Source organism: Protopterus annectens, chromosome 2.part1 (assembly GCF_019279795.1).
Source record: "Protopterus annectens isolate FY-2018-M chromosome 2.part1, PAN1.0, whole genome shotgun sequence".
In the NCBI taxonomy this organism is placed as follows: domain Eukaryota; kingdom Metazoa; phylum Chordata; order Ceratodontiformes; family Protopteridae; genus Protopterus; species Protopterus annectens.
The window spans coordinates 1,493,805,442-1,493,825,653 of NC_056729.1; the positions used below are offsets into that span (position 1 = coordinate 1,493,805,442).

Consider the following 20,212-nt stretch of genomic DNA (forward strand, 5'->3'; position numbering starts at 1 on the left):
CTAAGATGGACCATGTGCCTTGGACGGTCTTTCCCTGAACATGGCCACCCCACCCTATCAGGAAAGTGTCCGTGGTCACTGTGGTGTTGGGTTCAGGGATCTGGAAGAGGCGACACCAAAGATTTTTGTCTGGCCTCATCCACCAAAGAAGATCTTACTTGCAGGAGTTGGTGATGAGGATCTGGGAGTTTAGGGGGGGTGAAGATTTGTCAACCATTGGGACAAAAGGAGCCATTGTAACAGTCTCATATGTAATCTTGCCAGAGGAACAATCGGAATGGCCGCAGCCATAGACCCCAGGGCCTGGAGAACTTCTCGTGCTGACACCTTTCTTTGACAGAGTATCACTTGTACTTGTAATCTTAACCTCTGAAGCCTGTGAGCTGGAAGAGATACCAGGCTTGATCGAGTACTGAAAACTGCCCCTATAAATTCCAATTGTTGGGTAGGCTGTAGATTGGATTTTTCCCAATGGACTGTGATGCCTAGAGACTCTGCCAGTGAGAGAGTGTAGCCGACGGCTATGGTCAGAAGACGCTTGGTGGGGGTGGAGAGGAGCCAATCATCTAAATATGGAAACACCTGGAATCCCTGAAATCTCAAGTGAGCTGTCACTACTGCTAGGCATTTCGTGAACACAGATGGAACGTTATGGTAAGACATAACTTCTTTATCTGATTTTGTTAATCTTCTCCCCATTCATCACTGATGGGACAGAATCCCAAGCTACTTGAAAACCTGGGTGGCCCTTATGGAAGAACATTCCTGAGTACTATTGAGCCAAAGGCCGCTCTTCCCCTGGAGACCATGTCCAATTTGTAATGTTTGATGAAAGTATGGGGTTTAGTCCAAATGGCTGCTGAGCAAATGTCATCCAAAGAAGCTCTGAGTGAAAAGCAACAGAAGTTGCTATGGCTCTCTTTGAATGAACTTTGATACTGACAGGTTTAGGTTCATTCGCTTGTATGAAAAGTAATACAATCTCTGAGCCATTTTGATAAAGTGACTTTTGATACGGCACATCCCATTTTGGTCCAGAGAAGGAGATGAAAAGTTGATCCGACTTATGGAAAGATTTAGTCCTATCCTAGTAAAAACGTAATTATCTATGTACATCCAATGAGTGCAGACAGTATTCTCCTTTATTGGAATAATTTGGGAAAAACACTGGGAGCTCAATGGACTGGTTGACAGAGAAATCAGAAATCACTTTAGAGAGAAAAGATGGATTAGTACGAAGAGATACTCTGTCTTTATGAAAGATTAAATACGGACTCTTGATGCATAAGACTTGTAATTCCGATATCAGTCTAGCTGATGTGACCGCCACCAAAAATAGAGATTTCCATGATAGAAATTTAAGGTCACATTTAGCAGCAGACTCAAAAGGGGGTAAAGAGAGACTGTAATACCAGAGAGAGATTTCATGTCTCTACAGGCCACCTGATTGAGGGTCTGCTATGGAAAACTCCTTTGAGAAAGGTCTTGCAAATGCGGGTGGAGATAAGTGGAACTCCTTCTAGACCGTTATGAAAACTGGAGATAGCTGCCAAATGGACTTGAATAGTAGAAGCTGATGCTCCATTCTCAAAAAACACAGAAAAGGTATTGAAGTATGACCGACACAGGAGCTGAGAAGGGCTCTAACATCTGTTCTTTAGACCAGAAAGTGAACCTTTTCCATGCATCTCTGTAGAGTTTTCTGGTGGATGGCTTATGAGAGGCCAGAATAATATCGCGAACAGGTGAGGAGAGGGTTTCCTGTCTGGCGACTAACTGAAGTGGAGAAACCAAGCTGTCATCTTGAGAGTGGACAGATTTGGGGGTGAGAGATTAGGTCCTGATGAGTGTCCAGGATATATGGAGGTTGTAACAGGTGAGACTGAAGGAAGGGGAACCACATTTGTCAAGGCCAGAACGGGGCAATGAGGATCACCTTGCATCTCAACCAAATTGCTTTCTTCAAAAATAGGGGTATCAAGGGAATTGGAGGATAAGCATAGAGGAGACCCATGGGCCAATTGTGAGTCAAAGCATCTCTTGGTGACTCTCCTTCTGTGGGAAAAGGGCAAAGAAGCTACTGCATTTATTGTTTGAGGGGGAAGCAAAGAGATCGCAGCAAGGCTGGCCCCAACGGCTGAAAATTTCTGCTGTCACGTTCAGATTGAGAGACCACTCATGTGGAAGGAGGATGCATCTGCTCAGCCTGTCCGCAATCACATTGGAGCTCCCCGGATATGCATTGCTATAAGAAAGCAGATGGAAGCTGTCGCCCAGTGCCAAATTCTCATGGCCTCTCGACACAGGGGGTAGGATCTGGTCCCTCCTTGTTTATGTACCAGGCTAATGACATATTGTCTGATTGAATCACAATCGTTCCTGATGGAAGGAGTGGATGTAGTGTCTGGAATGCCAACAGCACCACTCTCAACTCCAGAACATTGATATGCAAGTTGGCCTCTAAGATGGACCATGTGCCTTGGACGGTCTTTCCCTGAACATGGCCACCCCACCCTATCAGGGAAGTGTCCGTGGTCACTGTGGTGTTGGGTTCAGGGATCTGGAAGAGGCGACACCAAAGATTTTTGTCTGGCCTCATCCACCAAAGAAGATCTTACTTGCAGGAGTTGGTGATGAGGATCTGGGAGTTTAGGGGGGGTGAAGATTTGTCAACCATTGGGACAAAAGGAGCCATTGTAACAGTCTCATATGTAATCTTGCCAGAGGAACAATCGGAATGGCCGCAGCCATAGACCCCAGGGCCTGGAGAACTTCTCGTGCTGACACCTTTCTTTGACAGAGTATCACTTGTACTTGTAATCTTAACCTCTGAAGCCTGTGAGCTGGAAGAGATACCAGGCTTGATCGAGTACTGAAAACTGCCCCTATAAATTCCAATTGTTGGGTAGGCTGTAGATTGGATTTTTCCCAATGGACTGTGATGCCTAGAGACTCTGCCAGTGAGAGAGTGTAGCCGACGGCTATGGTCAGAAGACGCTTGGTGGGGGTGGAGAGGAGCCAATCATCTAAATATGGAAACACCTGGAATCCCTGAAATCTCAAGTGAGCTGTCACTACTGCTAGGCATTTCGTGAACACAGATGGAACGTTATGGTAAGACATAACTTCTTTATCTGATTTTGTTAATCTTCTCCCCATTCATCACTGATGGGACAGAATCCCAAGCTACTTGAAAACCTGGGTGGCCCTTATGGAAGAACATTCCTGAGTACTATTGAGCCAAAGGCCGCTCTTCCCCTGGAGACCATGTCCAATTTGTAATGTTTGATGAAAGTATGGGGTTTAGTCCAAATGGCTGCTGAGCAAATGTCATCCAAAGAAGCTCTGGAGTGAAAAGCAACAGAAGTTGCTATGGCTCTCTTTGAATGAACTTTGATACTGACAGGTTTAGGTTCATTCGCTTGTATGAAAAAGTAATACAATCTCTGAGCCATTTTGATAAAGTGACTTTTGATACGGCACATCCCATTTTTGGTCCAGAGAAGGAGATGAAAAGTTGATCCGACTTGCGGAAAGATTTAGTCCTATCCTAGTAAAAACGTAATTATCTATGTACATCCAATGAGTGCAGACAGTATTCTCCTTTATTGGAATAATTTGGGAAAAACACTGGGAGCTCAATGGACTGGTTGACAGAGAAATCAGAAATCACTTTAGAGAGAAAAGATGGATTAGTACGAAGAGATACTCTGTCTTTATGAAAGATTAAATACGGACTCTTGATGCATAAGACTTGTAATTCCGATATCAGTCTAGCTGATGTGACCGCCACCAAAAATAGAGATTTCCATGATAGAAATTTAAGGTCACATTTAGCAGCAGACTCAAAAGGGGGTAAAGAGAGACTGTAATACCAGAGAGAGATTTCATGTCTCTACAGGCCACCTGATTGAGGGTCTGCTATGGAAAACTCCTTTGAGAAAGGTCTTGCAAATGCGGGTGGAGATAAGTGGAACTCCTTCTAGACCGTTATGAAAACTGGAGATAGCTGCCAAATGGACTTGAATAGTAGAAGCTGATGCTCCATTCTCAAAAAACACAGAAAAGGTATTGAAGTATGACCGACACAGGAGCTGAGAAGGGCTCTAACATCTGTTCTTTAGACCAGAAAGTGAACCTTTTCCATGCATCTCTGTAGAGTTTTCTGGTGGATGGCTTATGAGAGGCCAGAATAATATCGCGAACAGGTGAGGAGAGGGTTTCCTGTCTGGCGACTAACTGAAGTGGAGAAACCAAGCTGTCATCTTGAGAGTGGACAGATTTGGGGTGAGAGATTAGGTCCTGATGAGTGTCCAGGATATATGGAGGTTGTAACAGGTGAGACTGAAGGAAGGGGAACCACATTTGTCAAGGCCAGAACGGGCAATGAGGATCACCTTGCATCTCAACCAAATTGCTTTCTTCAAAAATAGGGGTATCAAGGGAATTGGAGGATAAGCATAGAGGAGACCCGTGGGCCAATTGTGAGTCAAAGCATCTCTTGGTGACTCTCCTTCTGTGGGAAAAGGGCAAAGAAGCTACTGCATTTATTGTTTGAGGGGGAAGCAAAGAGATCGCAGCAAGGCTGGCCCCAACGGCTGAAAATTTCTGCTGTCACGTTCAGATTGAGAGACCACTCATGTGGAAGGAGGATGCATCTGCTCAGCCTGTCCGCAATCACATTGGATCTCCCCGGATATGCATTGCTATAAGAAAGCAGATGGAAGCTGTCGCCCAGTGCCAAATTCTCATGGCCTCTCGACACAGGGGGTAGGATCTGGTCCCTCCTTGTTTATGTACCAGGCTAATGACATATTGTCTGATTGAATCACAATCGTTCCCGATGGAAGGAGTGGATGTAGTGTCTGGAATGCCAACAGCACCACTCTCAACTCCAGAACATTGATATGCAAGTTGGCCTCTAAGATGGACCATGTGCCTTGGACGGTCTTTCCCTGAACATGGCCACCCCACCCTATCAGGGAAGTGTCCGTGGTCACTGTGGTGTTGGGTTCAGGGATCTGGAAGAGGCGACACCAAAGATTTTTGTCTGGCCTCATCCACCAAAGAAGATCTTACTTGCAGGAGTTGGTGATGAGGATCTGGGAGTTTAGGGGGGGTGAAGATTTGTCAACCATTGGGACAAAAGGAGCCATTGTAACAGTCTCATATGTAATCTTGCCAGAGGAACAATCGGAATGGCCGCAGCCATAGACCCCAGGGCCTGGAGAACTTCTCGTGCTGACACCTTTCTTTGACAGAGTATCACTTGTACTTGTAATCTTAACCTCTGAAGCCTGTGAGCTGGAAGAGATACCAGGCTTGATCGAGTACTGAAAACTGCCCCTATAAATTCCAATTGTTGGGTAGGCTGTAGATTGGATTTTTCCCAATGGACTGTGATGCCTAGAGACTCTGCCAGTGAGAGAGTGTAGCCGACGGCTATGGTCAGAAGACGCTTGGTGGGGGTGGAGAGGAGCCAATCATCTAAATATGGAAACACCTGGAATCCCTGAAATCTCAAGTGAGCTGTCACTACTGCTAGGCATTTCGTGAACACCCTGGGGGCCGTCGAAAGACCGAATGGCAGGGCTCTGAACTGGTAATGATTGGCTCCTAGCTGGAAGCAAAGGAGACTACTGGAGCGTTTGTCCATTTTAATGGTAATACGCACCCCGGAGGTCCATCGAGCACATCCAAACATCGTCCCATAAAAAAGGGAGAATGGATTCTATAGTGACCATGCAGAATTTGGTTTGAACCACTGACTTGTATAGATGGCTGAGATCCAAAATGGGTCTCCATTCCCCGGTCTTATTTGGCACCAAAAAGAATCCTGAGTAAAAACCGGATCCGCATTGGTCTGGGGGGACTGGTTGGATGACTCTTTTTTGACACAGCTTTCTCATCTCTAAAGCCGCTTCTTCCCTTTGACTGGGTGGAACATCAAGAAGTTTCTTTGTAGGTTTTAGGCATGATGTTAAAGGAATGTAATAGCCTCTAGAGATCATTCTCTGCACCCACTGATTGTTTGTAATAGAGTGCCAGGCAGTTTGGTGCAGAGAAAAATGAGCCCCGACTGCTTCCAGAGGAAAGCAATCAGGCAACGCTTCAGGAGCGTTGATAATTCTGCCCAAAAGAATCCCTGGAGTCTTGATTTCGGGGACCACCCCCCCCTCTGTCCCTAAAGGGGGCGTCTTCCACCATTGGAATCCCCTCTACTACTACGGGAATCCTCACCACATGCGTTGCGGAAAGGACCTTGAGATTTTTTTGCCATATTTTCCCACTCCTCTAGTTCCTGAAAAAAGAATGTTGAGGCTTGGAAAAACATAGGCCAATGGCAGACAAGGTCCTTCCATTCTGCTCGCACCTGGCTAGTGTGTTCTTTACTTTAGAAGCAAACAAGGATGATGGTTCAATAGGGGCATTCAAAAAGGAGGACTTGAAGGAGTCCGCAAGGTCATAGATGCACATCCAGGCATGACATCTCATGACTATGCCTGCACCCGCAGCTCTAGCCCCCCCCTTCGGTTACATGGGAGAGCAACCTCATGGACGAGATGGAGACAGACTCAAGGGTGGCAAGTTGAGAGGCAACCTTGACTCGTGCCCTGTCAGAAATTTGACCCGCGAGGGCTCCTGAAAGTTCGAAGATCAGATCCCTTTAGAGACTCTTGAAATGTGCCAAGTAATTCAGAGACCTGACTGCAAAGATCACTGAAGCAAAAAAAACTTGCTTCCCTAGTCTGTCCACTGCCCGGGACTTTCTGTTGGGTGGGTAAAGGACTTTCCTCCACAAGGTCCTTTTTAGTGGCTGTTGCCACTACCATTGTGTCTACTGGCAAGCCTCTAGACCAGTGGGGATGCTCCTCTGGTGGGGAAAGAATCTCATCTGTTCTCCGGGAAATGGCCTCAATATAATCAGAGTTCTTCCATGCATGCTGCACGACAAGCTGGACCAACTCATCAGCAGGTGGGGTCACCCAAGAAGTAGAAAGCTGAGAGCAGATAGCCTGCAGAAAGACAGACTCCTCTGAGGAAGGGTTGGAGGGCTTCCAGCCACCCTTCTGTTTCAGTATTTCCAGAATGTCTCCAAAGGAGGCATCGTCAGGGGGTGACCGTGAGGACCCTTCCCCATCATTGTAGTCCGTATCCTCTGTGAGATACTCCTCCGGGGAGTCAAGGCGTTTCCTCTTTTACATGCCTTCTTCCGAGGGGGTTCTTCAGTGGGAATGCCTGAAGAAGATACGGAAGGAAAAATACCCTAAACTAGGGTTTCCTGGGACTTGTGCTCTCAGTGTCCTGAGGAGGTGGCTCGTGGTAGCTGTAGCTCAGAGGGAGCAGGGGGAAGATATGACGTAGGAGGAGTGCTTCCAAAAGAAAGCACCCTCTCCATCACCCGGAAAGCAGGCCCGCCCGAAGAGGAATGGGAGCCCATAACCGAGTAAGACAATCTCAGAACCAGGGTCACACCCCACTCTGCCAGACCCGCTCCAGGGGATGGAGCCTCAAGCGAGATTGGGGCAGGCATTGTCCCTGGATCCAAGGATGGAACCAATAAAAAACTTGGAACCGTGCTCAGAACCAAGGGTTCCACTCCCCCCCCCCCAACCATGAGAGTGAGGAATGGATGGTTTCGATGGAACTGAAACCCAAAGGGGAGGCCTCGGAGCCTCAGTGAGGGTCATTGTCAGCACAGTGGAAAGGGTTCCCACCAAGGACGTCGGAGCTATGGGCCTCGGAACCAATGGATCCAAGGGAGGAGTATAAGTGGGAGCCCTGGGAGCAGTAGACCCAAACCCCAAAGTGGGATGAATCTTAGGAATGTTTGTTATCCCTCTGGCTGTCAACAGCTGGTCCAGCAGGCGCACCACATCGAATTCAGACAGACTCCTGGTGGATTTTAAAGCCACTCCCAAAGGGGAGTCAGGCCAGTCCAGAAAAGGGCTATAAGCCTGGCCTAAGAATGGGTCCAATGAGGGGGAGTACTTGGTCCGTGGTGTTTGAATTGTCAGCACCGAAGACTAACTTGGAAACAGGCAATGTGTCTAGAAAGGACTCTGTGCCGAGGAGGCACTCAGAGTTGAGGTTATTATCGGCTCCAAGGAGATTGTTGGAATCATCTTCGGTGCAGTGAAAGGTGAAGTCAGTGCCAAGACTATCGAAGACAATAAGGTCGGAGCTGTAGTCATTAATGTAGTTATGACTGGTGCCATAGATGGTGCCGAAGGTGGCGCCGACATCAAAATTATCGTAATGTCCAAAGAAGCAATTGGAGCTGAGCTTGGAACAGAAGCAAAAGGAATATTCAGAGCCGAGGAAGTAATCTTGTGTTCAGTAAAAGATTTCTGGGACTTGCTCTTATCACCAGCCGGTGAAGAGGGATTGGAATGTGGACATTTTTTGTCCTTCACCTGAGCAGTTGAGACCTCCAGCACAGAAAGGGCCTCTGAGAAAGGTGAGGTTAACAGGCCTTTCAAGATAAGTTTGTTTTTTCTCTCATTCAGCGTCCGCTGACTAAAACTCAGGCAAATCTGGCAAGTAGGTTTCACACAGAGGTACGAAACCCCCAAACAATAGACACAATCATCGTGTAAGTCGCTGTTGGGGAGTTTGCCATTGCAGGAAGTGCAATGTTTGAACCCCGAAGTCCCTTTTTTCTCAGACATATCCAACACACAAAAAGAAAAACAAATTACTGCTAGAAAGTATAGAAAAAGAAGCAGAAAAGGAAGATACCAACAATGGTATCAAACGATACCACAAGGGTAGGAGAGGGTGTTACCAATGATGGTATAAGAAATACCAGATGGGTAGAGCTAGATAGAGAAATAGGGTAGAAAAATGAGTTAGATTACAAAAAATTTTCAAAATACGGCAACATTTGTAAAAATATGACACTAAGCTGGAGAGCTCGGTGAAACGCTGCTATATGGCTGCTTGGCAAATGAGATCTGAGGTAACTGGGAGAAGGGCATTGTGGGTAGCAGCTTAGCTCGAGAGTTTTTGGTGTACGCGAGCTTGGTATTAGGCCGACTCGGTTCCGAGGGCTCGGAACTGAACCCATCAGTGATGAATGGGAAGAAGATTAACAACATCAGATATTTTCTTTCATAAATCTCCAAAATAAAGTCAGCATCACAAAAAACAGACCTCTACAACTAGCATCAATGTGTAGCCTACTGACTATGGAAAAAATGTTCATATTCGTTTTGTAACTCATACACATGCTACAAATCACATAAGGTATGTTTTCAATTAAGTATTTTGGAAAAATACTCTCAGTAAGTAAGTGGTTTCCTGACTTAGAAGACTTCAGGAAGCAAGACAATTAATTAAATTCTTCCTGCTAAAGACTGAATGAATTAAGCCACTGAAGACCACTGTAGTAAACAGTCAATTGTCAATATCAGTAAATAGGCTATCACTGGTAGCAGAATGGCCATCTCAGAAGCTATACTGTTGTTAGAGGAGGACAAATTTGTTGATAAAGTTCAATGTAAATTTTCTCATATACCTTCCCCAAGTTTGGAAGCATGCAGATTACCTGCAATGACTTGTACTTATGCAACAGGCTTTACAGGCAAAAGTATAAAATTACTTTTAACAGAAATTAATCATCAATGAAATAGCAGCAACAGATGCCCCAAAAATTCACAACCAGAAGCCTGCACAACTAAAGACCAAACTGAAAAAGTTGTAAAAAGTCAATGATTCAGATGTAACATAAGCCACAAACCGCCAACATAAAATGTGGGTTAATTTATTGCTTAAACACACAAAAACTACGTGCTTTTGTCCCTGTTGTTATGGAACTTCATCAGAGCTAATAGTTGAAACAATCAATTCAAGTATATATAGATACTCTTAAAAATCCACTCCCTGTATTAACCAAATTAACAATTAGCCAAATATGGGATGGTAATGCGATTTACTCAACTAAATGCATTTAATGTTAAAATCCATTTCCTACTCTTGACAATAATGAATAAGTATAAAACTAAGAAGCAAGTTGTATGAACAATATAATTAATATAGCCTATTCTTTTAATAACATCTAATACAATTTTAATAATTTGTTGCCTTCATCTTTAAAAAACTAGCCAAAGAAATACAGTCATTCAATCCACTTGGTCCGGGGTGGCATTAGTTCTTAGTTGTCATTCATCCTCTTTACACTCAACTCTAATCTTCCAAGGCCCCCCCTCCCCAGTTTTGATCTGTTATTTCAGTAATAAAACACAAAGGTGTGACTCCTGTTGTTTTGGACATGTCTCCAGAGGGCACTACTTTGGTCCTGTTTTTTTAATGTTTCTTAAATGTTCGTATAGCCTTTCTTTTAGGGACCTCTCTTTTTTTGTTGGGTCTTTCGGCTTTTCCGGGTTAGGGGTCGCCACAGCGGAACTCCGGTCTGCTAATGATTGGCAGCAGATTTTTACGTGCCGAGTTGCCAGCTCTGATGCACAACCTTCAACGAAAATATGCCTATTCATGCATGTCTCCACACAGAAGACGCTCTAGCTGAGAATTGAATAGGACAACGTCTTACTGCGAGGCGACAATGCTACCGCAGCACCACCACCGCAGTGTATTTTAGGGACTTCTCTATTTTTCCTATATAAAATGAGGTGCATGTCCTATATAACATATACTACCATTTTTGGTCACAATTGTACCTCCTAGGACATTTGACTTCCCCAAATCCATTGATATAAATGATATTCCCTTCTATAATAAATGAACACTATGGACATCTCCCACATTTTGTCATCCCTTTGTGAGGAGTTGTTTTTACAGGGGGGTTAACACCTTGTTCTAAACATTTTTTTAATATTCCAGTCTCTCCTAAATGTTATTATAGGAGCTTTTCCAATTTTGCTCATGTCCATCCCACCTATTTCAAAAATGTTCAGATTGTTCAATAAGACCATGAATGGCCCCTGCGTTTTATGTAGTAATAAACCCTCTCCTAAATCTATTGTCCGTGTTCCATTTTGTCAATCCCACAGACCACTCATTGCCCAGAAGGGGTTGATATACCCCACTTGTACTTTTTTCATAAATTTCATTACAAATACCTTTAAATAAGTCATATGGGTAACCCCTATTTAATAACATGGTCCTCAATTTTTTAACTTCCTGATAAAATACATCCAATAGACAGACCACTCTTGCAAGTCTCACCAATTGCCCCGTAACCAGAGCTCTTTTTTGGTGTAGACGATGACAGCTGTCAAAATGAAGGAGCATGTTGAAATAAGTAGGTTTCCTATTTAGATTTGATGTAAAACACTTACTGGTGTAGTCGATTCTAATTTCTACATCCAAGTAATAAACCTTATCATAAGATTTGTTTAGAGTAAATCCCAAAAAGTAAGTAGAATTGTTAATGTAATAAAAATGTATTCAACCTTGATTCTGTGTCCTCCTCCTGACACAGAATTCTCTTATCTGAAAATAGATTATCCATGCATCCCTGGTATATTTGGGATACCAAAAATACAAAAATATGCTTTTGATCCACCTTTGCACCTCATTATTGACATGAAAGGTTCTAAGACACATGGCATAGCTAAATATATTGATTTGAAGTTGAAAGATGTACTATGCGAGGAAAGACACATCTTTAAAGACTCATCGGACTTTATAACAAAATACATAAGAGTCTTTTCAATAACCAACTCATTTTTGTGACTTGATGTGGTAGATCCGTTTTCAGTCATCCCCCACCAACATGGAGTTGACTGGTTTATTGATTACTTGAGCCAGAATGACAAGTTTGACAATGAAACCATCAGAGTTTTTAGAACTCTCGTGGAATTTGTACTAGATAATAACTTTATCTGGTTTGAAACAGAGAATGAGGGTTGCAATGTGGGCAGTTTGTGCCCCCATTTTTGCTAACATTGCCCTAGCTTACTGGGAGCAATATTTTACATTCATCTCTGGTTTTGAAGATGCCTGGACAGTATATGGGCGTTTTTGGATGATATTGTCCTATTTTGGAAGGGCACAGAATCAAGGTTGAATGAATTTGTTTAATACATAAACAATTCCACTGACCTTTAGAGATTTACTCTAAACAAATCTTATGATAAGGTTTGTTACTTGAACGTAGAAACTAGAACTGACTACACTAGTAAGTGTTTTACATCAAATCTCTATAGGAAACTCTCTTATTCTAACACACTCCTTCATTTTGATAGCTGTCACCCTTTACAGCAAAAAAAGGTCTGGTTAAGGGAAAATTGGTTAGACTGTCAAGAATGGTCTCCCCATTAGATGCATTTTATCAGGAAAGTGAAAAATTGTGGACGATGTTATTAAATAGGGGTTACCCAAATAACAACCTTGAAACTATTTTTAATGAAGTTTATGAAAAAAGCATGAACGGGGTGTATCAACCACTTCTGGGCACTGAGTGGTCTGTGGAAATGACAAAAAGTAACATAGACAATAGATTTAAGAGAGGGTATGTTGCTGCATTCAACAGGGATGCAGGAGCCATTAGAAAGATTTTATTGAACAATTGGAAAATCTTTGAAATAGGTGGGATGAACATGAACACAACTGGAACAGCTCCTATAAGAACATTTAGGAGAGACTGGAATATAGAAAAAATTTGGAATAAGGTAGTGACCCCCTGAAAAAAAAAAACTATTCATCATAAGGGAATGACAAAATGTGGGAGATGTCCCCCCATGTCCCTTTATTATAGAAAGGGAAATAATTTACATCAATGGATTTGAGGAAGTCAAATGTCCTAGGAGGTACAAATGAGACACAAAAATGGTAGTATATACTGCCTTATGTAGGAAATGCACTTAATTTTATATAGGAAAAACAGAGAGATCCCTAAAAGAAAGGATATATGAACATTTAAGCGACATTAAAAAAACAGGACCAGAGGAATACCCTCTGAAGACATGTCCAAAACAGCAGGGGACACATCTTAGTTTTCTAATTATTGAAATAATGGATCAAGACCAGAGGGAGGGACCTTGGAAGATTAGACTTGAGTGCAAAGAGGGTGAATGGTAACTAAGAACTAATGCCACGGGACTAAATGGATTGAACAACCATACTTCTCTGGCTATTTTTTTAAAGATGAAAGCACTAAATTATTAAAATATTAGGTGTTATTATAAGACTATGTTATATTAATTATATTGTTCATACAACTTGCTTTTTAGTTTAATACTTATTCATTATTATCGAGGGTAGTAAATTAATTTTAACATTAAATATATTTAGTTGAGTAAATAAATTAGCATCCCATGTTCGACTAATTGTTAAATTAGTTAATACAGGGGTATAGAGTTTTAAGACTACATATACTTGAGTTGATTGTTTCAACAACTAACTCTGATGAAGTCCCATAATAATATGGACAAAAGCACGTAGTTGGGTATGTTTTATGCAATAAATTAACCTGCTTTTTATGTTGGTGGTTTGTGGCTTGTGTTGCATCTCAATCGTCGACTTTTTACAGCTTCTTTAGGTTGGTCTTTAGTGGTTCATGCTAACGGTTGTGGATTTTTGTGGAGTTCATTGATAAAATTACTTTCATCCAAAATGAAGCCATTATCCTTTGAGACAGGTTTATGTTAAAACATTGGTGATGGATTTGGCAGTACGGGTTATATCTCATTTAAAAAGTTATGGGTGAATTTCTTTTGGGCAGTTTATCCTCTAACACAGGAACAGCTTTATTATAGTCTGAAGGAGAAAATGTGTGGAATGACAGCAAATGAGAGAAAAATACTTGTATTCAAAAATAAGGGAAAAGAGAAGAATTAAAGAAAAAAAATTTTGCAAGGGAGTTTACAGTATCCAGACAGGAAAGGGTGTGCAGGCCAGGTACAAAGACAGCAATAGGGAACAGTGCATACATTATTCAGATGTTTTACCTACTTCATGATTATTTTGGGTTACTGGAAGAGCAGGAAAAGCAATATTTTTGGGTCATGAAGTGCTGTTGTCATATTGACTTTGATATGGATTCTCACATATTGCCTAAACTGGAGAAAATTTGGCTATTTATTTACTTCTAGTTAACGTTATAAATTTGTTTCAAGTCTCTGTGTTTGTATTTGATTTTAGAAAGCAGGGTTTTTCTAAGTCATGGCACTTTCTAATGTACATCTACTTGGGTTTTCCCTGGAAAGAGTGTGTTCTGCATATATTGAAGAGCATATATTGAAGAGCAGTGCTAAATATTCCCATTGCAAAATGTAGTCAAGTAAAAGGGTATCCATTCCACTGGTAAGAGACATACCAAGTGCTCATTCTCTTTACTGGGGGAGGACCCGCCTGATGTAAGTGATTAAGGTAGTTTAAGATGCTTAACTACTAGACTGAGAAAGAAGAGCGGAAGTCACTTAAGGAGTTGTCTGTATAAATGATTTATGCATCTGGTGGAGTGGCTGGCTACCACCCAGTTAATAAGGTAATTTTCCTATCTGTGGTTATAATCAGTGATATCAGTAATCATTTACTTCAGTCCAAACACATTAAGCTTTGAGATGAAATTAGTAACCATCTGTCCATTCTGGGGTTAGTATCTCCAAGCAGGATAAAATTTCCTTTATACACCTATGCCTATATGTTAAACAGAAGATCACAGAGGTTTGATACAGTGATACGCAGAAGAATAGAAAAAAAATGTAATTTATCTTACTGTGACTTTCAAGGGTGAAATGAATAAAATATGTTTTGCTGAGGAGCAATGATGCAATGGTTACTTTTAAGCTAATGTTAAGTTAATTTAGAAGAAATGAGATTATAAATAGTTTTTAGCCTGATTTCCAATATGGACATAATAGCTGGGTTATGACCATGGATTTGTACTTCAGACACTTCCACTTTATCATACATACTGCCCTTATTAATATCAGTATATTCTGGTCTTCAGCATTGTACTAGGAAGCTAATTAAACGTGCCAGGAATAAATTTTACATCACCAACTCTAAATAAATTTAGGGAGACAAAATCCCAGTATCGCATTTACTTTTTCAGACAAATTAGGCTTGAGATTCAAGTGACACGCAAACCTTACCTTCCACATCGGTAAATATTGGTAGCTTTTGACTGCAGAATGCCTACCAGATGACTAGATCATAGGATTATAGGAGGTTATTAAGCTATCGACCTGGAGGTCATTTCAAGCTTAGCCGTTTCATCCCAATGTAATACAACAGATACTCTAGTCAATACCCAGGATTGTATTTATGAATGAGTGCCCATGTCAGTAGGGTTGTGGGTGCCATCTGTGGTAAGAATTTACGGTGTCCCATACACTTGTCCAGGGTCCTTTTGAACAGTGTCATAGGCGTGCTATGCTTTACGTGAATTGACAGCCTATTCCCAAGATGCAGCAGTTGCTGGGAGACAAATCTGTCTCTCCAGCACATTTTATTCAAGTCGTAGGCAATATTTAGGTCCCTGGAATGGGTAACTCTAGTGATGTTTGATTTGCGGATGTGCAGCAAATTCATTAGGTTTGGGTCAGAAAATGATCTGTAAGCCAGGCATAAATCTCCTCAAAGAAGTCTACACAATAATGAGTATAGACTGGAAAGAATATTTATTTGTTTTTATTTGTTAACCATGGGAGAGCAACGATCCGCACAGATCTTCTTTCAGAGTCAATCTGTGTGCACTTTGTGGTTAAATGATTTGCTCGGTGTCACTCAGTTGGCAGACAAAAGCTGAGGGAATCAAACCATGGACTGTAGGACTCACTAACAGCCTGCAGTCTTAAATCATGTGTGCTAACTGCAAGACTACTGATTTAGCACACTGATTATATTGATTTATTTACTCATTACACTGACTTATCTATTTTAGTTTGCTATGTGGCAGACTTGTTTTCTGCCATATTAACAAATGTAAAATAAAATAAAACTAAATAAATAAGGGGAGAGGCATTTGGTGGTTAGAAAATCAGTACCCATTATTGCTGAAGTAAATGCAGAAAGAAGTAGTACTGTGGTAATTTTCTCACCTGCAGTTTTGAAACCAAAGGATAAAGTGATGTGTTGGTGAAAGTGGGAGGAAGGTACTTTTTTTTCTGAATGGGAGTCTGGGATGTTCAGTGACTAACCAGGAAATACAATGGTGTTAACTCAGTGGGAGTGCTTAGGGAGTAATTTCCTGGTCAGTTACAAGTCTAAGAGAAGTGTAATAGTTACTGACACAACAACATTACACTTCTCTCAGGTTTGTAAAGGTGAATATTGTGTAATGGTAGAACATTCATGTAACAGTACCAATCAAATTCAGCAATGAGCTTTCAGTACTGTATTTCCATGACTGCAATCTATACATCTATTAACTACAGGTTGCCCTTGGCTACTGTATGAGTGCTCACAGCTCTTACATATCCTGTTAGTCAAGTCCAAAACATAATGCTTGCATTAGCCTGTCAAATTTCAAACAGAATGCAAGCTCACCATGTAAATAAGCTTTTCAACATATTTTTTCAGATTAATACGGGAACTGAAGTGGTCAGGGAGAGATACACAGGTTCATAGGTTCATAGGTTTATACTAGGCTATCTGCCCGAGGGCATTTACAAGCCTAGCCCATAGTTTTGTGGCTTACGCCACCCCTTTAGTATGGGGAACTATACCCATTATTTTGCTGTGCCTCTGTCGAGCAGTGACACTGAGGTAATCCCTGGGGTATATCTGCGATCTCCCATCCATTGGTCAAGATTTCTCTTGAACAAGGCCAGCGAGGTGCTCTGCCTCACATATACTGGGATTTTGTTCCACAGCATAGGGAGTCTTTGGGTGATGAATCTATCCCTCCAGCACGTCCTATTAATAGCCGTGTCGAGGTTTAAGTCTCCCGCCCTTGTGGCTCTGATGGATCTAGATTTATCGAGGTGAAGCATATTCATCAAATCTGGGTTTGACATGGCCTTGTATGTCAGGCACAGGTCACCTCTGAGCAAGCGGTGCGACTGAATAGAGCTGAAGTTCTTTCAGTCGGGCAGCATAGGACAGATTTTTGAGACCCTTTATCCTTTTGGTGAGGAACTTTTGTGGCCTTTCCAGCTGCTGCAAGTGTCGGGTCAGATACATTCCGAATGGGGCATTGTACTCAATCATTGGTCTGATGAGTGATGAGTACAGGGAACTATGACCTCCTTGATCTAGATGTGAATCCCTTCATGATAAGGTGGGCAATGTAGAAGGTCTTCCTAACTACTTTAGCTACATGGGTGTTGAATGACAGGCTACTGTCAACCTGGGTCCCCAGGTCCCTAATAACTTCTTCTGTGCTCAGTGGATTTCCACCTATGTGGTAGCTAGCGGTAACCTTGTTTTTCCCGAAGGGTATGACTATGCATTTTTTGGCATTTAACTTTAGGCCATGGCTCTGGCACCAGTTATCCGTTTCTGTGAGACCTTTCTGAAGGATATCTGTGTCAGATGTGTTTTCGACTACGGCCCAGTTTGCAGTCATCTGCAAACTTTGTCAGCCATAACCCTCCTGTGTTTGCTTGTACTTCGGAGAAGTAGATGCCAAACAAGAGTGGGCCCAGGACTGAGCCCTGTGGGACACCACTTGTGACAGGCTTAGAGTCTGACATGGCGCCAGCAACTCTGACCCTGTGGGTTCTGTCGCTCAGCCAGTTTGCAACCCATCTTGTGATGTATGGGTTAACATTTAAGCTGATGAGTTTTTCAATGATACCCGAGTGGGGTATTGTATCAAGCTTCGCCAGATCGAGGTATGCTGTATGGACTGGTTTTCCCTCATCAATGGCTTTGGTGACTGTTTGAAAAAGTCAACCAAGTTTAAAAGGCATGATCTGCCTTTGACAAAGCCAAACTGGGTTGGATCCAAAGTCTGCAAATTCCCTATGTCTTTGTTTATGAGATCCATTATGATCCTCTCCATGGCTTTGCAGATAAGGCTTGTCAAGCTAATGGGCCGGTAATTTCCTGGGTCGGTGGAGGCACCGCCTTTATGAAGTGGGACCACTGTCGCAGTGCGCCACTCCTGGAGTGCGTATCCAGAGGTGAGACTATGATTAAACAGCTGTCCTAGCTGTGGGTTTAATTCCTCGTTGAGTTCGTGGAGCACACAGCCGGGGACACCATCAGGTCCCATGGATGCTGTGTTTTTTGCTTTGGACAGAGCAGTTCTCACTTGGGTGTTAGAGATGTTTGGGGGGCTACAATCATTTGGTATAGATATCTCACCTTTTGGGGAGGGAGAAGTTTGCTTTTTTTGGGTTTTTGGGGGGCCCCCCCATTCCCCCCTTTTGTGGTAAGAATTTACGGTGTCCCATACACTTGTCCCCAAAAGGGTCCTTTTTTGAACCAAAGTGGTTCAAAAATTTTTGTTTTTGGGGCCCCTTTTTTTTTTTGGGCTTTAAAACTTTTGGGAAAATTGACCCGGGGCCCCCCCCCCCCCCCCCCCCCCCAATGCCCCCCCCCCCCCCCCCCCCCCCCCCCCCTTTTTTCCCCCCCAAAAAAAAATGCGGGTTTTTCTGGGAAAAAAAAAATTTTTAGCCCTTTTTTTTTGGGAATTTTGGTCCCGGTGGGAATGGGGGGTTTTGATTTCCGGGGGCAAAATAAAAGGTTTAGTATGAACAAAAATCCTCCCTTTTAAAAAAATTAGAGGGGAAAAAATTTTATGTAAATAAAAAATTGAAGGTTTCTTTTCCCTAATTTTTACTTTTTTAATTTGGGTTGTTGGGACAGCTTTCAACCTGGGTGGGCCCATAACTTCTTCTTTCAGTGGCCCCCGGGGTTACTTTTAACCCTTTTTTGAAAAAATGATTCTTTTTGGTTTCTAGGCCTTGCCCGGGCAAAAAAAGTTACCCTTTTTGGAGACCCTTTGGGGGAACTTTCCCATTTTTTGTTCCCCGGGAGTACGGGGAAATTTTTAACCTTTTCCCCCGGTGTTTTTTGAAAAGGCCAAACGGGTGGGCCCAAAAACGGGGGAACCCATGGAGGTTTTTGGGGTTAACTTTCCCCAGAAATCTAAAATGTGGGTTTGCCCCCTTTCCCTCTTGGTTAAAAGGGGTAAATTTTAATGGGTTTTTCAGCCATTGGGGTATTGACAAAACTTAACTTTTTTTAGGGTTGGACGTTTTTCCCTTTTAAATCCTTTGGTGAAACTTTTGGTTAAAAAATTTAAACGATCCCAAAAAGCCAACTTTTTGGAAATAAAAGTCGGAAATTCCCCGTCTTTGGTTTATAACATTAGATTTCCCCCCCGGGGGTTTGTGGCTTGAAACCCTTTGGGGGGTAATTTTTCTGGTCGTGGACCCCCCTTTTGTAATGGGAATTTTTCGTCCCCATTTTGGATTTCTTTACCAAAGGGGTTTGGACAGTTTTCCCGTTTTCTTGGGTTTAATTCCCCTGGAGTTTTCGGGGGGAAAGCCGCCCTTTGGCCCCATATTTTGGTTTTTGGGGAAAGAATTTCCAAAACGGGGGAAGGGTTTTGGGGCACATCATTTGGGTCCCCTTGAGGGGGTTTTTTCATCCGAAAACCCAGATTTGGGAAATTTTTTGGTAGTTTTTCCCCCCATTTTAATTTCCCGACATTCGGGGGTTTCCTCCAGGTTTTATGGAAAAAGCCCCTTAAAAGTTTGCCCCTTTTGAAAAGCTTTTTTCCTAAATTTGTTTTTTTATGAACCTTAGTTTTTCTTTGGAAAAAGGTTGCATTTTTAAGGGGGGTTTTCCATTGACCCCCTTTTTGTTTAATTTTGGGATGGCGGGGCCACCGACCGGGTAACCCTTTGAAAAACTTTTTTTGTTGGGGGTTTTATCCCATTGAGTTCGGGAAACTTTGTAATATCGGGCTTGGAAGATTTTTTCCAGGGGGGAAAGGGGGCACAATTTCTTTGGTTGAATCCCCTTTGAGGGGGTTTTTTATTTGGGCCCTTTTTTAAAAGGGGTGGATGGGAATTTTAACAGATTTTTTGATCGGGGATTTTCACCAGTAGGGTTATACTTTTTTTCTTTTTTTTTAAAATGTTTGGTGATTTTTGAACCAAATTTTTCTCCCCCCTTTTTGGGTTTTGACTTTGTTCCTGGTTTGAGTTTAGTTCCCAAATTTTGGGGCAGGGGTTTTGGGTTGGGAGTTTCCCACCCTATTTAGGGAATTGAAAACACCTAGTTGTTTTTGGGGGGTTTGGAGAACATACCCCTAGTGTTTTCGGAAAGCCATTGGGTTTTTATT

The 20,212-nt window shown here is 42.5% G+C and overlaps 1 protein-coding gene across 4 annotated transcripts in view; it reads right to left on the minus strand.

Moving 5' to 3' along the window:
- Positions 1 to 20,212, minus strand: part of CCDC27 (coiled-coil domain containing 27) — a 1,043,518-nt gene that overhangs the window by 742,583 nt on the left and 280,723 nt on the right. The gene's annotated exons all lie outside the window — the stretch shown is intronic.